The sequence below is a fragment of the Pseudopodoces humilis genome, chromosome 8 (assembly GCF_049639895.1).
Source record: "Pseudopodoces humilis isolate 2021_Gansu_Grassland_sample_001 chromosome 8, ASM4963989v1, whole genome shotgun sequence".
NCBI classification, from domain to species: Eukaryota; Metazoa; Chordata; class Aves; order Passeriformes; family Paridae; genus Pseudopodoces; species Pseudopodoces humilis.
Genome location: NC_142207.1, coordinates 25,293,036 through 25,314,320, shown reverse-complemented (window position 1 = coordinate 25,314,320; position 21,285 = coordinate 25,293,036). Strand labels below are relative to the sequence as shown.

General features: G+C 40.3%; 1 protein-coding gene across 4 annotated transcripts in view; it reads right to left on the bottom strand.

The window, feature by feature from the left end:
- The window catches only part of PARD3B (par-3 family cell polarity regulator beta), a 393,522-nt gene that overhangs the window by 8,618 nt on the left and 363,619 nt on the right, over positions 1-21,285 (bottom strand). The gene's annotated exons all lie outside the window — the stretch shown is intronic.

Genomic DNA, 21,285 nt, shown 5'->3' with positions numbered 1-21,285 from the left:
TGCACGAAGGAAGAGAGAAGCACCAGGTTCCACAAAGGAGTGAAACTGGTGGGGCAGTGTGAAAACACTCCTCAAAAATGTCATGAGCAATATGCCCCTTAAAATGTCTGCTTTATTTTAAGGAAGCAAAGTCTCATCTTCCTTCCCCTGCAGAGAAATTAGAGATTACACACAGGCGGTTGTGAACGTGTTTCACTTCATATGCTGGTTTGCAGCTCTACCAGTTTATCTTTTAAAATGACTCACCAGTTAACAACTGTGATCCATTTTGAGCATTAAGAGCACAAAGTAGCCTCGCCCAAATAAAGCAGGTAACTTGTGACTGATATTCAATTAACAAGTTGTTATTTTCTCCATGACAAGTAAAGCCTAAAGCATGTTTGTTTTTCTATCTCTGCTTTATTTATCTTCCAAACACAAAAATTAAAAGTATTTTCTGGCTTTGCTGCAGAATTTTTAAGAGCTTCTGGGTTTATTTAAAACTGAACCACAGGATTTGGAATACTTAGGAAAGACTTCTTTAGTCATAGGTATCTGAAGATTTCAAAAGCCCTAACTAAACACTTTTTGCTTTCTGCAGTTCCCTTTTATTTATTTATTTTTAAATCCTTGTTTTAGCAATTTCTCAGCTCTGGAAATCTTACAGAGTAGACTGGCATAAATACCTGATGCTTCAAAAAAACAATCAGGAAAAAAAAAAATTACATTTCAGGTTTACTGCATTTCATTGATAACCTCCATTTGCAGGTCACCTTTTACATCCTTGGAGATATGTGCTTGGGCTATCTGAAAGGAAAGGAAAGCAAAATGAAGGTCTAACTGCTCGTGCTGTGGCCCATCACGTTGGGGGTTTGGATTTCATTGTGACAAAGGGTTTTTCTTCCCTCTGTTCTATAGGGAGAGTCACAGGGGTCACCCTCTTAGTACTTGGTAAAAAGCAAGGAAGGGAATGCTCTCTTCTTACATCACTATCTCCTCCTTGCTGCTGAGGGAATATTTTGCAAGGGATATAATCTCACATGAAAACCTGCCTTCTTACTTTGTTAGAGAGTATTTCTTGAAATAAACTTCAAAGACAGCCACAGACTAAGTAGCAAATGGTAAGCCCACATTTGGCTGCAGTCTCTTTCATGTCTAAGCAAGACATACAAAGACTCTGGGTGATGCCATCAGACAGACCAGGTTGTCATTAAAGAACAGGAGAAAGCAACAAGATCCTATCTGTGTCCAAATTCTCACTGAAGAACTGCATTGTATGCAGTGTGATTGTGTGATGCTTGTTCTCAGCCAGAAGGATCTACTTTTAAAGAAGAAAAGAGAAGCTGATGTAAGAATTAAATTATGCAAACAAACAATCTTGAAGTATCAAATACATTACACTGTGTCTTTATAAAGCTCTCCTCAACAAACACTTAAAACAATTAACTGAAAAGACCATGTAGTGCCTATCTCTCCAGATAAAGTATTAAAGATTCTGCAGGGCTGTTTGTAGTCAGTAGCTCTAAGAACTCCTGTTGCTTAATATTCAACATGCATATAACATAGAATAAATAAATTAATGAAATTTCAAATCACTGCAAATTTCAAAGAAATCACTGAGATGCATTAAGGTGGGTCTCTGTATCTTAATAGGTGAGATAATCCTATAATAAATATTCTTTGCCCTTTCAGATCAATACTTCCCATTGCCAAAGAAAGGGTTTGCATTTAAAATTCACTGGGAATCAAATTTGGTATCTTAGTGCTGGGAAGAATCTGCAGCACAAGCAAGTGCTCAGCGGCTGCTGTCTGTGAGAGAGGCTTGTACCCCTCAGAAGAAGGCAGATGTCTAGCGATGTCATACTAACCTCAAACACACCATACATACTTTATTTATGGGCTGAGCTGGTGGAGGTGCTTCCTTCTCCCGTTCTTTTATCAACAATACAAGGCTGAAAAATCAGATAACGTAAATGAATACAATCCCTGGCTCTCATGTAGCACATGCCATGCAGAGAGAGCTGTTTTTAGTTTGAGGACTGTGTTTGGAATTCCTTCAGTGTCAGGTTTTCAGTTACCAGACCCTCTTCCCTGGGCCAGGCACGACTGTGGTTGGACTGGATTAGCAGAAGATTCTGCAATGTATATTACACAGCTTTTACTTCTACAGGCTTTGCAGACCCACAAAAATAATGATCATTTCATGACCTGCATTTCAAGGTGGGGGACGGGTGTGTGTGTGTGTGAGTGGTGGGTGTAAGAGTAGAAGAATCTCTCTTCCCTTTTTAAAGAATTCCTATTTGGTTTGGAGAAGGATGAGTCCATGTAAGTTTGTTTGAAATTAGAGCAATACATTTCAGATGCAATGCAGGCAGGCCTGATTCTCTTCCCTTGCATACACTTTTGCAAAGTCTAAAGTGGTGCTAACTGGCCTGAATATAAGAGTTTACATGCACAGTTTATCTCTCTCCAATATTACAGCTTAATATATTTAGAAACAAACAGTTAAAGCACCATAATCCCAGCAGGTAAGTGCAGAGACATGTTTATATTTCTCTAGCTGAAGTCCAGCCTTAAAGCAGCTGGAGAACTGAGTCCTTTATTCTTTGCAGAGGGTTACATTTTGAGGTGTTTGGCCCCAGCTGCTCCCTGGGCCATTCTTAGCAATTGGAGACATTTAGGTGTCACACTTGCTTTTACATCAAGACCACGTGTACAGCGTAGTCACGTACTAGCTTTCTAGGGAGCAGACTGCAGAAACAACTGTAAAACAGGCAAGCCATGTCTGACAGGTTTAAAACTTTACTATAAGATTAGGTAAGACTTCTTATGACAGCATGAACAACTTATTTTGTCTGCAAGAAAATAGATTGTTCTTAATCCCTAACGGAGCAAACTATGTCACAGATCGGTTAACATCAGAATTTAGAGTGCCATTTAATTAAAACTCCCTCCCATCAGCAACCAAACCATAAGACAGTGTTGCTGCTTTGCTCCAGCACTTGTTTATTTTCCACAGCGAATCTCAGACCAGTTTCTGATAATCTCATCCTGCAGGCAAAGTTCCCCTTTCTTTCCTTCCCTAAATCCAACCTACAAATATAGGAACTGTGACAACCAGGATTAAAACTCTCGAAACAACAAAAACAAAACCCAAAATATGCTAGCTGGTGCTCTGTAAATGCCCAAAAAGCATTCAAAACAACTAGTGCAATAATCCTTCCTACTCAATTCCTCACTTGCTTTGTTCATATGCTCTCAGGCATGGCACATCTCTTCTACCAGAAGGCATAAAATAAAGTAGCACCTATTAAACAAGACATCGCTATTCTGTGATCTCTTCAAGCTTAAAGGGAGCTGAAGTAGTTTGGTACTTTAAGTAGCGAGTCATTACAACATGTGTCATTGCAGATGTTACTCATTATTCACCACAACATAATGCCGTGTGAGTCATTAACCTCTGGGCACTGGTAACCTACTCTCAATGCTAAACAGTCATGCTTGTTGCTCAGGAACCCCCATGCTCTGTTGGGGAGAGACCTGGCTGAGATTTTAAGGTCCCTTTGGTCTTTTGTTTTGCAGATCAGTGGGGACCAAAAGCTCTTCCTATAGACTAAAAGAGTTCTTGGCCTTTGGTCTTCTGAGTCACCTTTCTGAGAAGATGCTGACCAAGTTACGTCTGAGGGGAGAAAACTTCTTTTCAAAGGACCTATGCCTCTTAAGCCAGCAAGAGAAGCAACTGGTTAGGCTTCTCAGTTGAATTTTGCATTTAAATGCAAATTCAAACTAATACAAAAAAGCATTGAACACGAGCAGAACTGCCACTACTGGAGCGAGATGCTGAAGTGAAAACTGTGCTACGAGAATACTTGCACTGTCTTACTGTGTAGCAACTCCCAAGAGACAGGGGGACCCTGCTGCCCCTGCCCTGAGAACAGCCAACTGCTTCTCTCAAAAGCAGGCAATCTGTGAGAAGGGGGCAAGATGCAGAGGCAAGACCCCAACACAGGCTTCAGTGCAGCAGCAGAGCAAAAGCCAGAAATAATATCTGGATCCCTTTGCCTCATCCTAACCCCTACTGGATGTCTCCGCTTTTTTGAAGGCTATCAGAGTAGAAATTAAGGAGCCTGTGGTGGTTTAGGAGCTTTTAATTTGATTTAAAAGCAATTCTGTTGCCATAGTAAAAATTGCTTTTCAGAAGGAATTGATCACACTGCAGAAGAACTCCTCCCCAGCAGGGAAACCTCTGCCCTTTGCCTGCCCATTCACAGCACTACTGCTATCCACACTGGTTTTGTGAAGTGCTTTCAGTAATACATAAACTCAAATTCTACCCTGTTCTCATTTTTTATTCAAAATGAATTTAAAACATGGTGACCATTCAGCTGTACTATTGAAATGATTTTCAACTAGTAACAGAAATCATTAAAACAATCTTCCTAAGTAATAATAACCTGGGCCCAGGTCTTTACTGGTCCCAGCCACTGGGACCTTAACATGCTGTCTGATCTTTAGTGAGCTAGTAAAAACCTGTAAGAAGTGGTTATTAATGTTATTACCAAGCTTTTAGGCTTTTTTTTCCTCTTAGAGCATTTCTCATTTAAATTAAAGCATTCCTTGAAGCACTTTCTCCCACTGCCATGATGAAGCATGGCTGTCAATTCTGCCTCCAATGGCACAAACTGGGTAGTAAAACCATGCTTCAGTAGAAAAGGAATATGTAGCTGGTTATTTTTTCCTTCATTTTGTTTCTTTCTGGTCTAGACATTCTGTTAAACTTACTGTGACATATCATTCTTTTTTTTTTCCCCTTTACAACAAAGGCGAAGCTCGAGACCCAGAGAAGAAGGATGGCTGTTTTGGGGGGGCAAGAGGGACCTTTAAAACAAGCAGCTCTTATTTCTTTCTTCAGGCAGTATTTCAGTCCCCATTGTTTCCCTACTGCTCATGTACTGATTTTCTCCTAAACAACACAAACAGCCGGTAAGTACATCCTCCCCCCCAATATTTTCTTTTGTTAGAACCTTTCATTTCTATACAGGCATTAGATTATACATTTCCTGGCTTGCCACACTCCATTAACACTCTGGTAACCACCCATTTTCCAGCCAGCCATTAAACACCACCTTCCATAATTGAGATTTAAAGGCTCAGGGCATGATAAACAGCTGAAGTTATAACTTTACAGCTGCCTCTATAGAAGTGTGTAAATCTCCAGATTTGGATAGGCAAATCAGTTAATTAGACTTGCGTTAAGCCACAAACTTTGCGGGTGCTCTGACAGCAGATGTCCTGAAGTTGTGCTTTAAATAACAAGGGTCAAACCCTCAATCCCAGCGGGCTGGGAGAGACGGAAACGTCCCACCCGATGCCCAGGGAGCGGTAGCACAGAGTGCAGCTGCTGTGACTCGCAGCCGGCCGCCAGCGCCCATTCCAGCTGTGTTTATGCTGGCTCCTTCCTGCAGAGCTCCTTCAGTTACACGAACATCAGCGCAGCGGCTCCCGACTGGACACGCTCTACCTGCTGCCTCTGCCGGAGACAACCCTGGGTTTAACACCCTGCGTTTTCTGCCCGCCGGCTCACAGGCTGCTCTCCAAGCCAGACCCACAAGTTTTGGGACTGAGCACAGCTTCCCCCTGCCCCTACCTGCGGCTGGGGACAGTACGTGCGTGACCCTGGGTCACTGCTGGCCAGTAAAAGTTCAGAACTGGTGACATTTGGAGCTGCAGCCACCAGTTTCTTTAGGTGCATGGGTAGTAAGAGGTTAACCTTTGGTCGTGAGGCCCAAAGGCCTGTGCTTCACCTCTGCACGAGTTATCTCCCTGTCGTGGCATTTAAAAATACTGGATGTAATTAACTGTTATCAGGTTGTTAAGCAGCATGCTGAAGTGTGAACTTATCATTCAATTGTTTCCTTTATTTACAAAGCCTTGCCATTCTCTTAGGAAGCAGCCAGGGACAGGCTGTTGACTTGCTCAGATGAGGAGGGTTTGACACGCCAGATCCTGGGAGCAGAAGCAGATTCTGGAGAAGTGAGACGTTGATTAGAATCTGCAAACACCCCCTTCAAGATGTCCTGTAGAACAGCTGTGCTTGAATGAGACGTACACACGGCACCACTACCAAATACATCACTGTGAGGTTGCTTTGAGACTTGAACCCCTGACCATGGAGGAAACACACAATACAGCTCCCAACTGCTCTATGGGCACAGGTGGAGTTTTTACTCATTATATATGGTACTAGCTTCAATGCCTATAGATGTACATAAATATGTTCCATTCACAGATGAAAACAACATAACTGCTGACTTTCATACACATCTGAGCTCACTTCTTCCCCATTTAATTTGCTGGACATTGTTTCCTTAAGCAAATTTGGAAGTCAGAGATCATCACGTTAGACAACAAGATGGAGATGGGTGGACAGGACAACAGCACAAGATAGAACAAGATAGTGGACAAGCCACAGCCCCCGCTGTCCACTCGTCTCCTTCTGCTTGGATTCCTAGAGCTCATCATGTTTTTTACCACTAGCCCCTCCTGTTCTGGTTACTGTTCTCTTCTTTGCTGTCTTCACCAGCAGCACCAGCCCTGGCAGTTCCAGCAAGGTGTCCCAGATGACATGAGATATCATCAGATCTGTGTGGTTCTCTTCCATGCATTCCTGCTTTGAGGCAGCACCATGCACCCACAGCAGGATTTACTAGCATGGTTGCTGGGCATGCAGCATTCTTTGTTCTTTGGGAACTGGTGCAATCACCAATGTCCCTGATCTACATGCATCCCCCTAACACTTGCAGTAAATGAGATTTCTAGCTTCTAAACAAACTTCTGTGCCATCTGCACACTGTGCTGCATGACAGACGACAAGATAAAATTTGCAACAGTAAAGACCTCAGAGCAAAACAACCTTTTAGAGAGAGCAAGTACAGGCTGTTGTAACAGTTCTATCAGCTTACTCATGTATCTAGAACAGAAGATACCAGGATCCTGAAGCTGAAGGAGGAGCACACAGCTGAAGAAAGAAAAATATGTTTTAAAGACACACCAAAACACTGCATCCTTGGCAAAGCAATGCCAATAGCTGGGAATTAGTGATACCTGACAGAGGTGACAGCATAGCACTTGGAATATAGGGTAGGGGCAAGCCAGTATTGAGACAGAGACAGGCTTTGGACAGCACTACCTGGGGTACACTTTAATTTCTTTTGAAAGCACACATACATTATGTATCAAAGATGTGCAACACAGTTACATGCAGGACATGATATTGTCAGCAGCTTCAGCTGACAATACAAGGAACAGAACCACAATCAAAGAGGCATCCCTACTCCACCCAGGAAGGCTGCTATGTGACATCAGTGAGAAACAGAGAAGCAATAGTGCTTCCTGATACAAAGTTGGTAAGAACCTGGCCAAGATTCCAGACAGCATGTCTCAATTTGGCTGGGGGAAAAAAAAATAAATAAAACCACCCTCTAACTTGAAACAATCTTTTATATAATGAACCCATCAATTATCTTTGCTCTAGTATGTTCAAATCAAGGGAATCATCATTGAAAATAACAACCAATTTATACAGCTCACTTAAAGCCACAGTAAGCTAGGCTGCTGATTCACTAATGAACAATAAAGGTCACTACTATAATATCTCTCCAAGTATTTTCAGATTGTGTGGTGTGATAGACTTGAAGTGGCAAGTTCATAAAACACCCATCAAGATACTTTGCAGGGGGAAGTAAAGATGGAAAAACACCTGTGCTTTGCCTAGATATCAGACTGAGAAGAGGGAATAGCTTTGATGCAACAAAGAACTTTGTGCCCCAGACTCATCCAGCCCCAGCCAAAGCCTCTGGATGTCAATGGAAGCATTTCAATGATCTTTAGATTAGGCTTTTGTATAGAATGGTATCTGAAAGGGGAGGAGAGGGCAGGGAGAGAATGAAACATCTGTATCCTGGAAAGAAATCAGGAAGTTAAGGCCTGATGGCCTTAGACAGCAAATAAATGCGTTGGGTACTAAATGTATGTTGCTGAAATGCCTCACTTCAAGTGGAAACATTCTTTTTCAGTTGTGTCTTTCAGGTATTCAGAGAAAAGACTGACCAGAATGCTGCTAATTTATGTTTTATTTTTTTAGTGCCCATGATCTAGAAAATGGTACATACATGCAATTACAAAGAAACAAGGCATTCTGCCAAGATGAACAGCATGCCTCTGCTCTGTGCATGTTAGATCCATGATTACACAGTGAAACAACATGATTACATGAAACAACAGTGTGGCAACTGGGACAACGTAGCAGAATGTGCCCTAATCTACAGTATCACTGGGACTAATAGTCTGGGACTATTACCAGAACCAGATGTTTCGGAGGAAGCTGCAATTTGTGGACAATTAATAGTTTGCAAAGGTCTTACAGCATAAAAGAACCTCTCCCTTCCTCCTCAGATGTTAACTCAAACAAAAGCAACTATTGGTCTAAGATTGGGTTTGCAGAAACGTGATGATTTCAGAAATACAAAACACTTGATGAAATTTCTGTACTTGCAGATGTTGGTACCAAAAAACCCGAAACACGATAATATTTAACCTTGACAGACCTACCATTTGAAACCCCTATGAAAAAAGCACAACAGAGGAGAGAGAGTGGTGAATTGAGAAAGATGTCTTTTCCAAATCTCAATGTTAAATCTTTAATGCTGACTTGGGTTCTTCTTAAAAAAAAAAAAAGTAAAAAAAAAAAAAATAATAGTGTAATTCTACTGCCAGTAAAATAGGATTTCTTTAAAAGAACTTTGCAACATTTCAAAGGCTCCTCTTTTTAATGACCAAAAAGTAAAAGAGAGAAAGATCATATATCAAGCACCTACAATATAAGCCACTACTCAAGAACATCATTACAGTTTCCAAATCAGAAAAGCACAAAGTAGCAATATTTGAGGATGCAAAATTGTCTCTGTATACTAAAGTCCCTTGAAAAACTTATAAAACTTGTTGTATAAACCAGTACAATTGAAAATGAAATATCTAAGGAGGAAAAGACCAGGGTTAAGGGTTCTCTATTGATTTTTTTTCCCCCTCACATTGGGATCAAAGTTATTTCAGCTGGGACCCAGAATTACAGATGTAATTATAATTTCCATTTATAGTTTTAGACTGTGTACAAAGAAGTGTAATAATGGACAGCTGAGCATTTTCCATTGTCCATTAAAAATGAAATGTTTCTGATTAAATCTCTCTAAGACCAAGTACCACCGCAGCAATCTCTCAGTAACAGAGCTTGCTTCAGATGTTTGGTGACTAGAGAGAAGGGAGAGTTGCCACCCCTTCATACAAAGAAATTGAAACCAAAATGACATTAAGGTTGTTATTCCCCTCATAATACTAAAGAGATTTCAGGTTAAGATTAGTAACAAGCCTTTCAAAAAAAAAAAAGTCAAATTATCATTAAATACCCTTTCTTGACATTATTTACAGGGTATGTAACACAAAGCATTGCATTAAGAAGGCATTATTTAAACCACACAAGGGCTAGGGAGTGAAAAAGAGAAATTTCTCCAAGTACCACTGCCTGTCTGCCATCATTCCTTCATCCTTTACAACGTCCATTTAAGCCCAGGTTTCCTGGAGGTCTCTGATAAAGAGGCAAATAACTGCTATTGAAAAGCAAAATGTATTCAGGGTAAAACAGGTGCTTAAGTGCTCTGATGGATCTGGGCCTAAAAATTCAAGTTGTAAACCCCAACTCAATTTCAAATGACTAATTGAATTTGCCTGTTTTCTTTTTTTTTTAATTCCCTTTTGTTTTAAACCGATCTGCTCTGTGTTTTCTGCCACAAAGCATGGTGCAGTCAGTACCGCAGCACAGCCCGTCCCACCGTGCTGCTCCTGCTCGCCATTCCAGAGGGGCAAAGAGATCCATACAGAAACGCTCAAAAATGCTCAAACCCAGCACGGGTATGTTCAGGCAGCCTAAATTCAGCCTAATTCCCGAGTCAGTGAGAAACCCAGATGCCTTCAGAGACCCCTACAAAGCTAATTAGAAGACTACCAGAAGTCTACGCACAGCGAAGTCACATGGGTTTTCTGAGCACGGCTACTGGGATCCTCAAAGCTTTTAACAGATTCTGGAAATCTTTAATCGCTGAATGTACAGTTGTAAAGTGTATTTGCTGTTTGAGCATCTTTAGAGGAAGGACTGTTAGCATCATTTTTCCAACATGCTTTGTCCTAGCTATTGTGTTGGCTGGTTGAGTTCAATTCAAGAGCATATCACTATTTTCTCCTTAAAAAAGCAAAACAAGGGGAGAAACTCTGGCCATACCATGCTTCTAAAAATACATTCTTTCTGTAATGAAGACAATTCAGTTCTCAGTAAACAAACATGCCTTTTCTTTAGAGTGTAGGATCTCAGATTGAAGCAAAACTCACAGCAAAAATGCTACATGAGGGTCCAAAACCTGGTAACACATGGGTATAGATACAGCAGTGCACTAGCACCCAGATCCAAGCAAAAAGCTAGCCACATGGATTTTCACTGTGAAATCCTGAGATCGGTTTTTCTTGCCAGATTTTGTCATGATCTACAACAGACTGCTCTCAAAGCATCTCCTTTCACCTGTAAAACAAGAGCTATTTTTCTGCTTTAAATGAAGGAAAGTGCCAGCTACTCAATATCCAAGGACCCCTATTGGCTTGGGGTTTTGCTTGATAACCTGGGCTGGGTTTTGTTCACACATTTCCTGCCCTCTGGATGGAACTCTGACTGCCAATTTCCAAGGCACTGTCTCAGACTATCTAGTGCACAGATCCAATCTCCTTGCTGAATTACATCTGGGGTGGAACAAAAATGGCAGATAATTCACTTTCTATTAAAGTTAACACTCTCCTCCACTTGCTTCCCACGTATGTTATACAGTGGACGTGTTTGCATGTTCTGTTCTATTTTTTCAGCTGTTGCAAGCACATAAGCTATCAATTACACTCTATGCAGAGAGAAGATAGTGATTTGAGGAACGGCTTCCCGTTTATATAACTCCTCACCTCATCACTGCTCAAACATTTAAATGAATGCTTTTGGGCAAGAGGCCTGAAGTAGAGAGATTCCTTAGGTGCTCTCTCCCCTGCCATTTCCCCCCTCATTGAATGGTTAATCAGAGCAGCATAATTCTTTAAAACTAATATTTATTCAAACAGCTGCAGGATCCCATCTGCTCACACAGAACAGAGGACAGAAGCAGCAGAGGCCACAGCAATACCAGGCAGAAGCCAGCAGAAGTATGAGTTGTGTCAATATCTTTATATTCAGCCTAAGTTATGTTTGGCAAAGATTTTGAGGACAGCAAAGACATTGCCATTGCCCTAAAGATGTGGTTAAGTTTCAAGCATATGCATTATAGTATTTAATGTGTTTTCAAAATAAAGCTTGCAGTAAGTCTGACTAATGGCCTATGTGCTATTTAAGACCAACCATATGCCTACAAAGCTTTGCTGCCGTGATTTTGGCATATCCACGATATCTTTACCTGTGGTAAAGATGCTCAATAGCTCATGCAGATTTTCCCAAATAAGCATCCACAAAAGAACAGTATCACTGTGCACCTTATGCTTTGTTTATGCCATATTTGAAAGAACTGTTCTAGTAGAAAATTTGGCGCAGGTGCTAAATGACAAAATCAGTGCTAATTTACATAACTGTTAAATGCTAGAACAATGCAATCTTTTCCAAGCCTGGAGGTGAGGGTAAAGATTCTTAAGAAAGCAGGAATTAATCTTCTCTAACAGGGTACAACAAGAGTGTTAGCTCTATGCTTGCTTTTAACAAAGTTACTGGTCCATAACCACTAGCGATCTGAATGTTTGCAATTCTTCAACAACCTTGAATCACATTCATTTTTAAGGACTACTTTTATTTTGCTTATATCTGTGGTAAGATTGGATGGGCTGAGGAAGAACATTTAGAGCAGGAAAAGGTATAGTTCTTTCACTAGGATCTCCAAAATCTGGAGAGAAACTGCTAACATTGGTGAGCAGAATTCTGGGGCAAAACAACAAGTAACCTAATCAGAGTCTGTCAAATTACTAACAGACTGACCCAGACAGCAAAGAAATCAAAGAATATGCTCCAACAGTGATTGTATTTCAGTCTAAACTGACTGCAGTCATTAGGAGCACATCCATGGATTGCAGTGACTCTGGACCAGACTCATACTAGCTTCTATTAGTAAATTTCTGGCTGTTCTCAAAGCTGGATCAACACATCCAAAGTATGACTTTCTAAAGCATCATACTTGAAGAGCAACAAAAAAGCCTTCGGTGAATATGTGCAAAGACATTTGGACAAAACCCTCTAAAACTGAACCTTTTCTCCTGATATGTTTAAGACTTCTGTGCAGAGAAATTAAATATGTCACCTACTTATGAAATGGAAGCAGTTTGGCTGCCAATTGTCTGAGCTGTGTTGAAACAGCTGCTCTAGCAACTGTTTTTACTATTAAATTCTTCAGTGATTCTCTTAATCCCAAATTAGATACCTCTTTCCTTTAATCACCAGTTTATATAAAAGCTCTTTCCTCACAAGGCAGGGTTTCACCAAGGATAACAAACAACGGCAGGTCTGCTCAGCACGCTGCCCTTGTGTTTCTCAACTCCTCACATCTCCCCCACCCTGCTTCTCATTTCTCGGTGGGTGGCACACGGAGTGCTCACGACTCTGTCCCCTACATGTTTGTAAAAGAACACAGAACTAGATTTGAGGTCTTAGGATTTCACAGTTTGTCATTACATTGCAGCATGCAATTAAGACTGTCCAAATGCAATTCACTTTCCTACTTCATCATCATAATCTTTCCTCTTTCCTAAAGATGTACATGAGAATGAATACCTATAACTGACTCTGTTTAAATGGCTTGCTATTAGAAGCCTGAAACTTGCCATTGTGACAGCACACTGGCCTGTAGGGCTGTGATTCTAGTGTGGGTTTTTTCTGGTTGTTCTTTTTTATTTTCTTTTTCTTTTTTCTGAGTCTGCTTTGCAAAGCAAAGATTGGATGGAGACAAAGGAATTGAGAACTAACATGGAGAACTAACTGCAGTCTGCCTCTGAGCAAAGGGTGCCACTGCAAAGCTGCTGTTTGTTCACAGGAACATAGCTGAGCAATGACACAACATACAGGAGGTTCACACACAGAAATGAGAGCTGCAGGAAGCTTGCTCAAAAATTCCTGATCCAACATCCTCAAAAATAATATATATTTACACCTGATACTGTTGGCTTCCTACATATTTCCTTTGTTAGGTGTTTTTAAAGCATGTTTGCTGACAGCCATCTTTCAGCCGCACCTCCAGACGTGTTTATCAAGGGAAAGCCGAAGCCAAGAACTGCAGCAGAGTTGTCTTATTTTACAATGCTCTTTCTCACCTTTGCAGCCTAGAGCCCACACTTTTTGATGAGCTCTGAATTACAACCCAGCATAAGCTGCAACATTTTTATTCGAAATATCCGTACCTACAAAGCAGCCAGCTGAGCTTCCGAGTCTGCTGGTCTCCTGAGCCATTTCAATATCCATCTTAACAATGCAATGGATGTATTTGCATTTTGGAGCACACATCTTATTCCCCAGGTTTCACTCAGCACATCACGCTGTTGACGCATTCTATGGGATATATGCTTTTGGTTTTTAATTTAATCTTCTTCTTAATTTGCATTCACTTATCTTTTTTCCACAGATCCTTCATCTCAACCTAACCATTTTGTACTGACACTTTTTTCTTTCATTAATATTTTGTTCCCTAACAGTTGTTTTGTTCTTTTACTCACTGGAGGCATAGTTAATACAGCTTTCTTTTCTGAGGCAATGTCTCCAAGACTTCATTAAATTTTATAATATTAATTCAAGCCCTTTTGTTCATATGCAATATTTTCCTCCATCTCCCACATTTTTAAGCTGAATTTGGTGCCCTTAGTTTGAGTGGGAGGTCCTTATGCCTGATTACACACTAAAATTCATAGCAGATCCATGTTTTCTGTAAATGTGACACTTGAAAGTATTTTTATTTACTTGGGATAGTATCTCCTTGCAAAAAGGCTGGCTGTTTAGTTTCAAAATATTAATTGACTTTTAAACTATTCCATATTGCATTAACTGGCTTTTTGCTATGAGGAGTTGACTGACTTATTAGGAAAATTGACAAACCCCATCCCTGTCTGCCTCCTTCTACACTTCCAAAGTATTCTTCTGAGACATCTGGCTTTTAGTGTTTTTTTTTTTTTTTCAAGCTATGTCCCAGTTGTTACAGACATTTTCTTTGGTCAATTTTCTTTAGTTATTCCCATGGAAATATAGAGGTGGCCTGCCAGCTGCAATCCATGATTTAATGTCACGAACCTTGACCTTTCTGACTTTCTAAAGTATACCTTTTCATTATTTAGACTTAATTTGGCTTGGATGGAGGCATCATGTTCATTTCAAGTGATATTTCTATTTTATTAGAAAGCTGGAGGTATGTTTTACAACTAAATCTCCTTCCTTTTGTATTCACCACAGAGATTTCTGAAATTGTGATCCTGTTTACAAATTTCTTTCCTCCTTTCAGTCAAGTCTTGAGAGACACAAGACTATTTTTTGAAAGGTCTGTAGTACACTGACCCTTTTCCTACCTGCTCTGCTTTTAATGCCTGAGATTCTTCCTGCAGAAGGTATATGCAGCTCATTTATGAACTCTGCACATTTTTGGACAAACGTATTTTGACATCTTATATGAAATAAAGTCTTCAGACTTCACATATGGCACTGAGGTGATATTAGGTACCATGACACACCTGAGCAGAGGGATTGAAACTGAGGTGGAACAGAAGTTGCAACAGAGCACTTCCAGCTCTCTGCTGCATTTATGTGTCACAAATATCTGCTGTCCTGTGATAGATTTGGGCTCTGGCCCTGAAATACAATGATTTCCCTGACATCTCCTAGAGCCTGGGCAATTTCTACAGCAGTCAGTTTTAGTATCTTCCAGAGTTAAGAAAAGTTAGTTAGCTATATCTTAAAACTATTTGAAATAGGATTTAAGCTAATCTTTCAATGAGCACATCAGCTTGGTTCCCAAGCTCGGGCTCTAGCATGTAAGAATAATCTTTTTTCTTTGCCTGTATTTCATCTTGGCTGGATTATTGCAACATATCTTGGAGGTCCTTGACCAGTATTTCCATTAAAACTGATTCTAAATTCACCTGCCAGCACTCAAAATCCAACTAAAACCATACATATATTTAATTTATAATGAGATCACCACATCGGAAAATACAGACAGACAAGATTTTGCTGCATTTTCAATAAAAGCAGAGCTGTCAAGATAAAAATCATATTAAAATACTATCCCTGAATTACTGATATCATTTTAGATGATTAAAACAGAAGAGAAAGTTAATAATCAAGTATACTGGAGAATATACTGTTTGAATATTATTTATATTTCACATGACTAGGGTGATGAAGTTAGTTGGTCCATTCATTTTTAATTGTAATCCTGTTTAAAACACCAAATTATCAAGTCTTAGTTTTGAAGTTACGTCAGGGGAATATTAAAAAAAGTATGATTTATGCCAAAAATTAATTACAAATGGTTCTCAAATATTCCTCTTGACCATTTCCTCTTAATTTACTCAGGATAAGAAATGAAGGAGATATAGATTTTATTCAGCCACTTGGAACTACACAGTATTTTCCCATCAACCTGGTCTTCACCCCTTTGGAGAGAAAATCCTGGGCATTACTGAAAATATTTGGTATTATATCCCACACCAGAAGTTAACAGGCTCCCCTTGTAGCTGTGTAACCTATGTCAAATAACATGGTTTCACTGACAGACTGAGATGTGGGTGATTCTGGACAGGGTTGATAAATGATTTCACTGCCAGTACGGTTTTGGCACCCCTGGCCCCCTCCATGAGAGAGTATCAGCAGATGCTTCTTTTAACCAGGTGAACGATGCTCCACTTTAAACAGTTCTGCAAGGCAGCAGTGGTATTTACTCCCTGCAGTCTGCATCAGCACTGTCACTCTCTGCCTGCCATAAAGCACCATGTTGGGCCAATAAAACAAAGAGGAAATCGCGATTTCAGTAGAGCCATGTAATGAGGTCGACTGATGAGAGAGCAGTGAAAAACAGAGGCAAGCTGTTACCAAGGAGTGTCTGAGCACCAGGAAGGTGTCTGGAAGAAGCTTGGCAGAACAGCAGCCGTGTGATGGGACAGAGGCACACTCAGAGCCACTGAGAACCCGCGTGGAACCGCATGGCACTTGTCACAGCAACACCAAGCAGGGCGTGCCTCAGCTGATGGCCAGAACCATGACTGCACTGCTGTGTCAATGCTGTGCAACAAACCGCTGTATGCCAAGGAGGAACGTAGATGAAGTGTACAAATAAGAAAGAGGACAGATTTTTTCCAACAAGTGATGGAATAGGTTAAATCTAAGTGATTCCAAGAAAAAAAAAAAAAATTAAAAAAAAAAATTGTGATTTAAACCAGCATGCAGGGAATTTTGATTTAAGTAATTCATTTTAAACCTTGATTTTTCATCTGTGGTCCTTGGCTAGTCAATTCCCAGAGGCTGGGAATGCTCTGACAAGTTGATTTACAGCTAATTATAGTCTGCACTAAAACTGTGATTTCTTTTTTGTTAACCAAGAGAATACACTATATACATATTTAAGTAATGTCAGTATATTAATTTCAGATTCTGCTAGACAATGGTGAATGATGTGTCTTATTTAATAGACAATTAACTTTTTCTCATGATTTGTGTCAAGTCACTTTCTGATGATGTTTTCAGGATTCAATTAAATTACAGAAATCTTGCATTTTGAAATAAACTCAGTAAAATAAAGGCAAGAACACTCAAGTACAAGAAGCAGCTAATGAAACATGCTAACTCATCCATTTCTTCTTTTGGAGGAACCTTATCTGCTCATGACACAGATATTACCAAAACTTTACTTCTGATTCGAAGGGCTCAAAATGTTTTTGACTCAACTCTGGTAGCCACCTCCTAAATTGACTGCATGGGTACTCTAGCCCCTTGAGTCAATGCTGTTCCCATGTTCTACAGTGTAAGACCTAAGTGCTCAATCTATTTAATTTATTGAAAGGGAGGTGAAAACATAACATAAATGATCTCTGCATAGAAATACTCAAGGGAAGAAATTTCGCAGGCTTGGCTCTTAAAATCCAGCAGAAAAAAATGTTTACTGTAGTACCTAGAAACTGAAATTGGATAATGGCAGACTTTCAGAGAAAAAAAAAAAGGCATAATCTCTTTAAGCAGTAAAATAATTAACCTCCAAAGAATGTAATGAATTCTTCACAATGTGACATTCTAAGTCCAGGTTAGATGCTTCTGTAAATACATTTACAAAAGTAATGGGATGGATCAAAATTGAAATTTAGTTTAATGCAGAAATGTAGAAAGTCTTGGGAGGGCTCAGGCAAGGTGATCAGAAGTGTCCTTCCTGGCATCATACCTAGAAATGGAGAGTGTGCTGCTTTCAGCTGCTGCTTTAGTAAGTGCAAGTTGCATGGTCAACCTGAAGAGAAGCTTCCAGCATGGAAAGACTGCCCATTGCCAGTGTAGGGCAAGGCTGCTTCCTTAATCCATTTCCAAGCTTCCCAGTTTCAGGATGCATGCTCCATTTAAGACAGATTCCCTCATAAGCAAATTACCAGTTTGCTCAGCAGTCTCGTCCCAGCCACAGCAGTACAGCGGAACCCATCTACACAGCCTGAACTCATTTTTTCCATGCTAGCAGTTATTTTCTAATGCTCTCACAGCCTTTCTGGCCCTCCCCCTTTTCTTGACATAAATGTGTTCTTCAATAATATGAGAATTCCAGAGAAAGTCTCAAGTACTACTTTTCCATTGGAATCAGCATTTGTTATTGGAAAGATGGCTGAGCTTTCTAATCCACACTCATCATGTCAACCAGCGTGTTGTCTCAGTGTCTGTCAGTCTGCTTTTGGTCACAGCCAGCTTTTCCACCACCACAGAAAAGAACGTGTCCTTGAACACGAGGCTTCTCCAAACAAGGCTGCCATTAGCAAGACTGATTTACGTTAAGACCGACTTCCATAAAAGCAAGCTCAAAAAACAGAACTACAAACAAATAGAACAGCTACAGCTTCATATCTGTTCCACAGCTCCATCAGGAAAATATTCTGAATTACACCAAGAAAGTAGGCATTAAACATAGTTTAAAAGATTCAAATGTTTTTCTGACTCCCACAACCTTGCCCTGCTCTTCTTCCCAAAAGAATAGGCTAAGAGGTGAAAGAATCAAGCCATTCTCCTCCTAAGCAGGAGGATTTAACATTGCTTAATACTACTTCTCAGCACTACTTAGCAATAGCCTCAGGGCAACACACAAGTATTGAGTGCAAAGAACTGTATCTCTCTTGCAAAGCCTCCCATTCTGTCTCTCCCACTTTGCTGCTTTTCTGCAGACAGAACAGCACAATGCAGTGAGAGATGAAGACCTGCCACTCTCCTGCCACAGCCACTTATCATTTAATTCAGATGTTTGCCTCTGTAGACATTTCCAAAGCAAACCTACAGGCTGGCATTATTTTACCTAGAAGCTTAACTATGTAGCTCAGCTCACCACTCCTTAGACCAGTCAGACAGAAAGCCTTTCTCCAAAGGCTGCTACCTCCTGTTTCCCCTTTTAATTAAACATGTAACCTTACACAGGAACAGATTCCCCCACTCAAAGGAAAAAAGGACATCACTGACTTCAGTGAGACCAGGACAGTAATTTGCTGCTGCACCTAGTGAAAAGACAAGTACACTTGACAGCTGAATTCCTCAAATAGAGTTAATACAGACTTGTATCACCTGAATTTGGCCCATAATACCTAGACTTCAATTAACAGCTTCAGAGAAAAAAACCCCAACAAACAAAAACCAACCAAAAACCCAAACCAAACCAAACCCAACCAACCAAAAAAACCCTAAAAAACCAAAAAAACAAAACCCAAAAAATAAAGCACACAAATAAAGGCAAAGCCACAATGATGCTTCAAAGCTTAGAATTTTACAAGTCAGCAGCAGGTATGTTCAGATCTGACTTTATGCAGGACACATGCCTTTGCAAAGGAATGGGACAGTGTCTTAGAGGCATCAAACACTGATAAAGATATTTGCTAGGTGAACATTGCTCCTTCTTGTCTGGTGGGGAGGAAGACCAAATACTTAATTTGTCCATGCCTACACACACTGGCATGAGTCCTGGTGGCTTTCAGGTGAGCAGAACAGTTTCACTGTGTAGGTCCCAGCTACTCTTGACACAGCACAGATCCCCTCCTCCTTCCTCATCCTGCGAAACTGGCTGCAGTCCAAGCGTTTTCCTCTCCTTCCTCATGTGTGCCACGCCAGAGCGGCAGGCAAAGGTCATATCCTCCTGGACTCAACACAATATTGCAACAGGAATTTGTTTCTCAGCATCTACAACCCTCATCTGAAGCCTCTGTAAGTATCTCTTATTAAACTGGGCTTAAATGGCTAAGTATGCAGACAGTTCCAATCTGTACCAATGCGACTCAGTGGCCTCACCACAGTGAGAACAGCAAAAAAGAAGGGGAATAAACCCAAGGGTGGGAAACTGTGAACTAATACTAAAATGCTGGAGGAGAAGAAAGCTACTCTTTTGAGGAAATACTACCTCTTAATTTCTTTCTACATTCCTATTTCTTTCTCTTATTTTTTTTTTTTTAATAATGTTGCCCATTACAGTAGTTTTCATGGTTCCTCCACCGAGAATTGGTTGGCAAATGTGTGGTTTTTACCTGGATTCCTCTATACTCCTGGGCAGTCAGCCATGAGAACAAAAGAAATCACTCATTTCCATTAGTGGCTGGCAATGAGACTGCATCCCCTTCGTCTGGATTTAGACTTCACTGTACAATCTAGTCATTTGTGACTGCCAGGGCTTAATTACTGCAGTAACATGAAACTGCAAAATTTACAAGTATAAAAAGCAGCAGCCGATTGCTGAATTGTAGGCACACCCAAGGGTGTGTGATATCCCAAAGCTCTGCTCCTGCCAGGGTGGAAACCCTCTGGAGACACAGCTTGGCTTGTGTGCAGCAGTGTAAGTGGGCTGGGAAGCACAAACAGCCCTGCTCAAGTGCAGGTCTTCTCACTCTCCAGCATAATCTCCTTAGGCACAGAGAGAAAGGACACTTTCACAGTGATCTTCAAAAGCTTAGGGAATGTTTGGATGACTTTCTATATAAATGGACAGTTCCCACCAGTTAAACACTCAAACCTGTTCTGAGAGCTGGAGAGTTGTGTCTCCAGCAACTTAAATGGAGGTTTGGGGAGCAATGCTGTATAATTCCTGATCTTATTCAGGTAAATCTACTTTAAAAAAAACAAAAAGAAAACCAAACCCAAAGCCCAAAACCCAACCAAACCAATCCCACAAAAACACAGGTGGTGTAGATGAGCAGTATATACATCTGGGGAACATGCTGAGGATGCGGCAGTTGGGAAAGGAACAGGACAGAAGGGATACAGGGAATGCTGACTACATAAAGCAAGGGCACGTCTACATCTGCATTGTAGTGCTCACTTCTGGTCATTCTCCCTTGAAAGGAATACTGGGGAAATCAAAACAATTCTGGCTTATGGAAGTTTATGGGGAAATTTTCAGTTTACAGCACTTGAAAAAATTTGATTTATTTTCTTAAAGGGAAAACGAATAAAAGAAGGCATGATACACAAATACGAAAATTGCTATAGAGAGTTACACTGGGCACCAATTATGAATTTACTCTTGTAATCCACAGGGAAGTACCCAACAAAATGGAAGTCGGGTAAAAAAAGGAGTGTGCAAAATTAAAGTACACCTAACTAACATACAAAAATCACTGCTAAAAAGGAAACATGAGTGTTGGAGAACTGTAAGAAAAGATGGCTATTTACCCATAAGAGTAAATACCCACAGTCAGCCAGAAAATACATGCAAGACATGCTGTTGGAAAGCAAGACTCTGTCAGAAAAGCCAGTTACTGCACAGAATGAATCTCCAAGAAAAAATGGCTGACAAATACTATTTTAAGGTAGGAAGTAAACTGCAGACACATCCTTTGGTTTAGAAACCACATACATTAAAAATGCCTACAGACATCCAACAGTGTCTTGTGAGACAGCCTTTATATTCTGGTTAGCAAAAATAAAATATTCTTTGTATTTTCATCTGGAATTGGACAGAACATTACATATTTATCAATCAATCTTTCAGTGTA